This window comes from Rousettus aegyptiacus, unplaced genomic scaffold (genome assembly GCF_014176215.1).
Source record: "Rousettus aegyptiacus isolate mRouAeg1 unplaced genomic scaffold, mRouAeg1.p scaffold_m13_p_12, whole genome shotgun sequence".
Lineage (NCBI taxonomy): Eukaryota > Metazoa > Chordata > Mammalia > Chiroptera > Pteropodidae > Rousettus > Rousettus aegyptiacus.
The window spans coordinates 20,375,108-20,381,491 of NW_023416287.1; the positions used below are offsets into that span (position 1 = coordinate 20,375,108).

The 6,384-nt window shown below is 49.8% G+C and overlaps 1 pseudogene; it reads left to right on the forward strand.

Moving 5' to 3' along the window:
• LOC118610434 lies at window positions 1-119 on the forward strand (annotated as a pseudogene).
• The last annotated feature ends 6,265 nt before the right edge of the window (window positions 120-6,384 follow it).

The window sequence follows — 6,384 nt, forward strand, 5'->3', positions numbered from 1 at the left end:
GTCTATGGTCATGCTACCCTGAACAAGCCTGATCCTGTCTGATCTAGGAAGCTAAGCAGGGCCAGGCCTGGTTATTACTTGGATGGGAGACCACCTAGGAAGATCAGGTGCTATAGGCGTAAAAAATAAAAAATAAAAAAAATAAGGGATTGTAAACTGACAAACTCCTTGCAATCTGTGAGGTCAGCCAAGGGTTGCCTCACTTAATAAAAAAGAAAAAAGAAAAAGAAAAAGGGGACTCCGCTCTCTGCTGTATGAGGATACAATGAGAAGTCAGCAGCCTATGACTAGAAAGAGGGCTCTGACTAGAACTCAACAATTTTGGCACCCTGATCTTGGACTTCCAGCCTACATAACTGTGAGAAATAAATTTCTGTTGTTTATAAGCCAGAAAATAAAAGGGGAGACATGGATACTAGGGGACACTTAACAGTTTCTGTCTCACAGCATTCGATCACAGGCCACCAATCTCACCAATCCTCAGTCATGGGAATTATCTTGTACCAATGGTTCTCAGATTTAGGTGTGCATCAAAATCATCTGGAAGGCTTATAAAAACATGCTACTCCCCATGCAACAGTGGCTGCTTCTGTAGGTTTGGGGTGGAGCCCGAGAATTAGCATTTCTAACAAATTCCCTGGTACAGCTTGTCTAGGGACCACACTTCAAGAATCAGTTTTAGTCCAATGGTGACCTGCTACTTGGGACCAGGTAAGGGGCTATATTTCCTGAGCACTTGTGATGGGGCACCTAGGAAATGAGCTCTACATGTATGAAAGAATGGTGAGAAAGGCCATTGGGTGACAACCAGGAAAGTCTCACAGAAACAAGATGAGCGGTTTGGAGAGGCTGTGAGGACTTGGGCAGGATAATGTTGGAGATGAAACTCAAGAGGTAATTCGGGCTCAGACTGTGAAATCTCATCAGGCAAAAAGGTTAAACTTATCCTGAAGACCACGGGGAGGTGCTAAAGCAAGGAAATGTCAGGATAAGATTTGTGAGAGGATGCATTAAAATAGTGGTCCTAAAAGTGAGGTCCTCAGATTACTTGCAACAGAATTTTATAAATGCAGATTCCCGGGCATGCTCTATCCATCCACTGGTTATGGAGATGGAAATCTGCATTTAAAACAAACCCATTTTACCCAAAATGTTTCTTTGCACTTTGAAGTTTGAGAACCTCTGGATTAGAGGGTTGAAGCCCCCTAAGGCAGGGAGAACTTTTAAGGGGCAAAACCCTCTAGAATGGAAACTTTTTATATCTTTCTCTTCACTGTGCCTGGAAAAGTGCCTGGCACACAGTAGGTACTCAATAAATACTTGTTTTAGTGGCCTTAGGAACTTCAGTCTGGGTCCTGATTTTGTCATGGACTCATTCTCTGACCTCTGGCAAGTCTGCCCCTACCCAATCTCTCTTGTTTTTCTTATCTGTAAAATAAGAGTTTGGAAATAATCCCTGAAACCTTTGGCAGCAAGATTCTGATTAATTGAAGCTTTGTCCAATCAACAGGGAGCTTTGTGAAATGTCCTAGCCTCCCCCTGCTGAATATCTTTGTCTCTTAAAAGAGCCACAGGGACTGCTGGCAAAGGATGCCCTTCCTCCCAGTTCTCTCCTTCTTTATCTCCTTCCTCTGGCCAGTACAGCCAAAACAATAGGACACAAACAGCAGGTACTGAAATGACTTTTAATATCTCATGTTGCAGCAAAATTAAAAATATACAAAAAGTTTGTGGTGTACAAAAGAGTCTCAGTACAGAAGCCCCAGCTTGGGGCCCCCTCCCCCTCCTAGGGGAAGCGCAGAGGGGTGAGTGGGGGTGGGGGACTGAGGATGGCACTGATGTAGTAATACCAGGAGGTGGGACAGGAATGGGAAACTGAAATGGGCAGGGGTGGGGGCCGATTAGTGAGGGAAGAGAGAACCTGGAGGGGAGAATCACCTGGAATTGTGCTGAGGGAGGGAAATTGACCCCTCGACCATGGCTAGTGGTTCCTGGAGTGTGTGTGTGTCGGAGGGCTAGAGTGAAGTGGGGGACTATCAGAGCTGGGGGTGTTCCCTGGGCACCCTCTGGTTCCACCTTGCCACCAACTCACTGTGTGACCTTGGGCTTTCTGGGCCTTTCCTTTCACTGAAACAGGGCACTGGGTGATTAAAATGCCGATTCCCACCTTGGGGTCCCAGGCCCTGAGGGCTTCAAAGGGAGGAATGGGAGCCCAGGAGTCCTCTTGAGAATTGTATAAACAGTCCAATAAGAACACAAATAGTCCCCCACTCTCAAGCCCCAGAAGCTAACTTGAGGCCTTGGCAGCATTTATCTGCAATCAGAAGCTCAGCTTGAGTCGATTTAATATGGGAAAATTAATTATTCTCTAAGAATTTAGGCTTATTTGGGAGAAATTCTCCTAAACTCTAGGATCCTCAGCTTCTAGGAATTATTTGGGCCTTTTTCAGCTATTTATGACCAGTTCAGAAAACCAAGAGTTTCAGGGCTATTTACAAGGCCCCTCCAAATTTGATGATTTAGCAGACACAGGCCTGGTTTGGATTCTGGGGTTTGGGCAAGAGGGAGATAGAGGAATGTCCTTGTCCTACGTGGTGCCTTTCTCACCCCCTTTTGTCAGGCTACCCTCCACTCTGGGATTATTGCAGGTGCTCCTGGGCCCCCACCTCTTCAGCCTGGCCTGTGGGTGCCCTTACAAGGATTGTGCATAGAATAAAAGGCCAGGATTGCTGGGGAGAGGGCAGCCCCCTCCTTGCAGCAAGAAGGAAAGGGTAGAGGGAAAAGGGACTGTATATGCCTTTCTGTTTGAGGAGGAGCTAGGACAGGGCACCAGGGTACCACCCCTGTCCCCCTGGGGAGTTTTCTGCCTCCAGGAACCAGGCCATCCCAGACTGGGCCTTCCTCTTCCACTTTCACAATTTTCTGCTCTTCCTCCCCTTGCCTCTACCTGCATACAGCAGCCAAAAACCCAGCAATGTCCTACTTCCTCCCCAAACAGAATGGCACATACGGTCCTTTTTCCCTCCAGCCCGTCTCAGAAGCCCCTCTGATTGGGAAGGATGTACTCAGGCCCCATCCCCCCTGCTGCCACATGGCTTGGCACTCACTCAGTCCCTTTCATTGAGACATCACAAAGCACATTAGTACAGAAATATTGATAGCTCCCCCACCCCTCCCCAGGCCCTATTTCTAGCTCTATCTGGGAGGCAGGGCAAGTGCTAAAGGGTAGCAGGGGCCAGTACGAGATCGGGGCAGTTGGGTTCTGGCTTTCAGTCCTCATCCTGTACCTGGACTGTCCCCCACTCAATGTATGTCGCTCCTAACCAGGTCTTAAACTAGAGAAGACCCAGCACCTAAACTAGCCCCCATAGGCACTGGAGGGGCCTGTAGCCCTTATCAGATAGTGGTTCCCAAATTAGGGATCCTGGGACACCCAGACCTCCCTTCCCTTTTCAACTGAGAGGACAGTGGGACCAGCTCTCAGGTGGCCAGGTGCTGGGGAGTTAGGGGTGAACTATAAAAGTCTCAGAGGAAACCAGGGCCTCTGTCCTAGACTTTCCCAAAGGGGTGTCCAGACTCTGCAGGGCTTCTAAGAACCTTCTCATTTTGAACCAGAGGTTCTCGAACTGGTGGAGTCATGGCCTAAATATGACTGTTTAGTTTGGCCAGCACAGGGTTTTTCAAAAATTTGAATTTTAGTGCCTATAGGCAGGGCATGTACTCTCCTATTTGACAGAGTCCCCACCACTCCCTATCATCTGGTCCATGACCTGTTAAGAACTGGGACACAGCAGGAGGTGAGCGCAGCTTCATCTGTATTTGCAGCCGCTCCCCAGCACTAGCATCACTGCCTCAGCTCCACCTCAGATCATCAGGCATTAGATTCTCATAGGAGCACTGGTCCCTGGTGCCAAAAAGGTTGGGGACCGCTGATCTAGCACCTCTACACCTCTCATTTTCATTACTTGAATGCTTCTGAATTTGCAACCCATGCACCCTGCCCCAGAAAACTTCCCACTGCTTCAGGTTTCTTTCAACTCTAAGCTCAGGTGAACTCTAAGGGAAGGACCTGTGGTACTTTGGCCCTTAAGAGGGCACTGGAGCTGCTAGGCAAGACCTTGCCTGGTTACTACCAGTCCCCTTAGCTCTCACCCTGAGACCTGGACATTCCCCAGGCCTTGCTCTCCCTGCTCTATTTACCCCAACTCTTAGGGCTGACACGTGCTTCTGTGGGTCACAAGCGTAGGAGGGGGTGAGGCAGATTTGAGGGAGACACAGGGATGAAGTGGGTGAGAGGAGAACAAGAAAGCCTTCATTGTTGGGGAACCCCTTGTAGGGGAGGGGTGGAGGTGTGTGCTGTTCAACCGGGATGACAGTTACAAGGCACGTGGTATGTCAGCATGTGGAGGGGCGATGAGGGGTGTGGTGCCTGGAGAAGTTTGGGGGACACAGTCAGTAGCCTGGGGGATCAGTTCAAGAAAACCAGGAAGCATGGGAATGGGGACATCAGTCTCCTGGGGCTGACGATACTAAGGGCGAGGCAGGGCCTAGAATATTGGGTACCCAGAGTATCTTGTTCTCTTCTGGTCCTGGCAAAATTAAGACAGACCCAACTGTCTCTTATCTCCAAAAGAAGCCTAACTCTGCCATTGACTTCCTGTGTGAACTTGGGCAAGTCCCTGGCCCTCTCTGGGCCTCTGCATTTCTCCTTTATGGAGGACTTGGAAGACAGCTGGCTTAGGGGACGCCAAGAATCCCGCTGGGTTGTGGTTCTGGAACCTTCTCTCACTGAAGGACTCTGTAAGGATTCTGGAAAGGACTGAGCAACCAGGCTGGGGTAGGGGACAGGGAATAAGGAGCAGGAATCAGGGATCCAGGGGGTCCATTTCTGGTGAGGAAGAGACCCACTGAGGTAGATTGTGTCACAGAAATGAAAACAAAATAACAGCTCAAATGGGATGGCGCCCTTCCCCAGTCTGACTCTTCTATCCCAGTGGAACAAGGGGATTGGCAGGGACAAGATGAGGTGGAGGATAGGCTGGTGGGAAGAAGAACCTCAGGCCTGGGAGGGTAAGGTTCTGAGCTCCCGGGGATGTGTGGGGGAGAATCCTTGAGGAGATAAGCTCTTTCCTGAGGGTAAGAAGCAGGAAGAGGTGCCTGCAGCCCCCTCTGAGGATCATTTCTGTTGCTCTTATGTCCTTGCAGGCAGAGGTTCCGAGGGAAGGTTTTATGATTGATAAGATGTGAGGGGTGGGGATGGAATAAGGTCTAAAAATGTGGCGATGGCTTCCCTGAGAACCTCAAGCCACTCAGCACGGCCAGCTCAGTACTATTTCCCAGTTCTCCGGTGTCTCCTGGAGCCCTAAGGACTCCCAGCTCCCAGGGAGGATATTTTTAACTCTTCCTTTCAGAGAGATTGGGGATGAGAGGAGGGGACCAGGCAAGAACTTCCCTGGTCCCCTCTTCTCCTATGAACCCCATAAGTCTAGAACTGGAGAGAACAAGGCAGCCAGATGGGCCATCCCAGGAGACTGGGGAATAAAATAACTTGTCAAGGGTGACCCTCTGTAAGATGGGTTGATAACATCTCTTTTGTAGGAAAGTTTCAAACAAGGTAAAGTTTAAGTGAAACAACACAGGGTGAAAACTCCTGGAACGGTCAGCCCTAGAGAAATAGTCAGGTGGATCTGGGCCCACAACCTCAAAACTCCCATCTAACAGAGGGCTTCAACATGTATGTAACTGGCCATGGAATTTGGCCTCCAAAGATGATATGGGCAGAGGACAAAGAGGATGGATGGATGTACCAGAGGGGGTCTGGGTCAGCTTTGGGCTTCCCTCACCATCCATCACCTTGAGGCCTGGTTCCTGAGGCTTCTTCGGGACCGGGGAAATAGGAGAGGAAAAAAAATCCTTTGTGCATTGGTGGGAGGGATGCACACACCCTCTTGGCGTGTGTGCCAGCTGGGTGAGGGGACTTGTGGCGTGGGTATGATGTGTGCTTATATGTATAAGTGTACGTGTATGGTCCTATCCCCTCTGCCTTCGGGGTCACCCTGCACCCTGAGTGTGGCCCTCTCCCCACATCCTCAGCAAACTCACTACCACCTATCACTATCCGACGGGGCAGCCAGGAGTCTGGGACTTTGTAAGATTAGCTGCCACTCTGGGCCTCAGTTTCCCATCTATAACTCAAAAGAAGCTGAACCAGAGAGCACTAAGTGCCCTTAGAATTTGCATAGTCTAGGATTCTCATGGTCCACCTCACCCCTAGCCCAGGTCTGCATCTGTCCCTAACATTGCCTGCTGTGCCCTTGTAGTGAACGCGCTTTAGCTGGCATGGGGGAGTGGGGATATGGTGGGAGGCGTTCCAAGCCTTGCTTA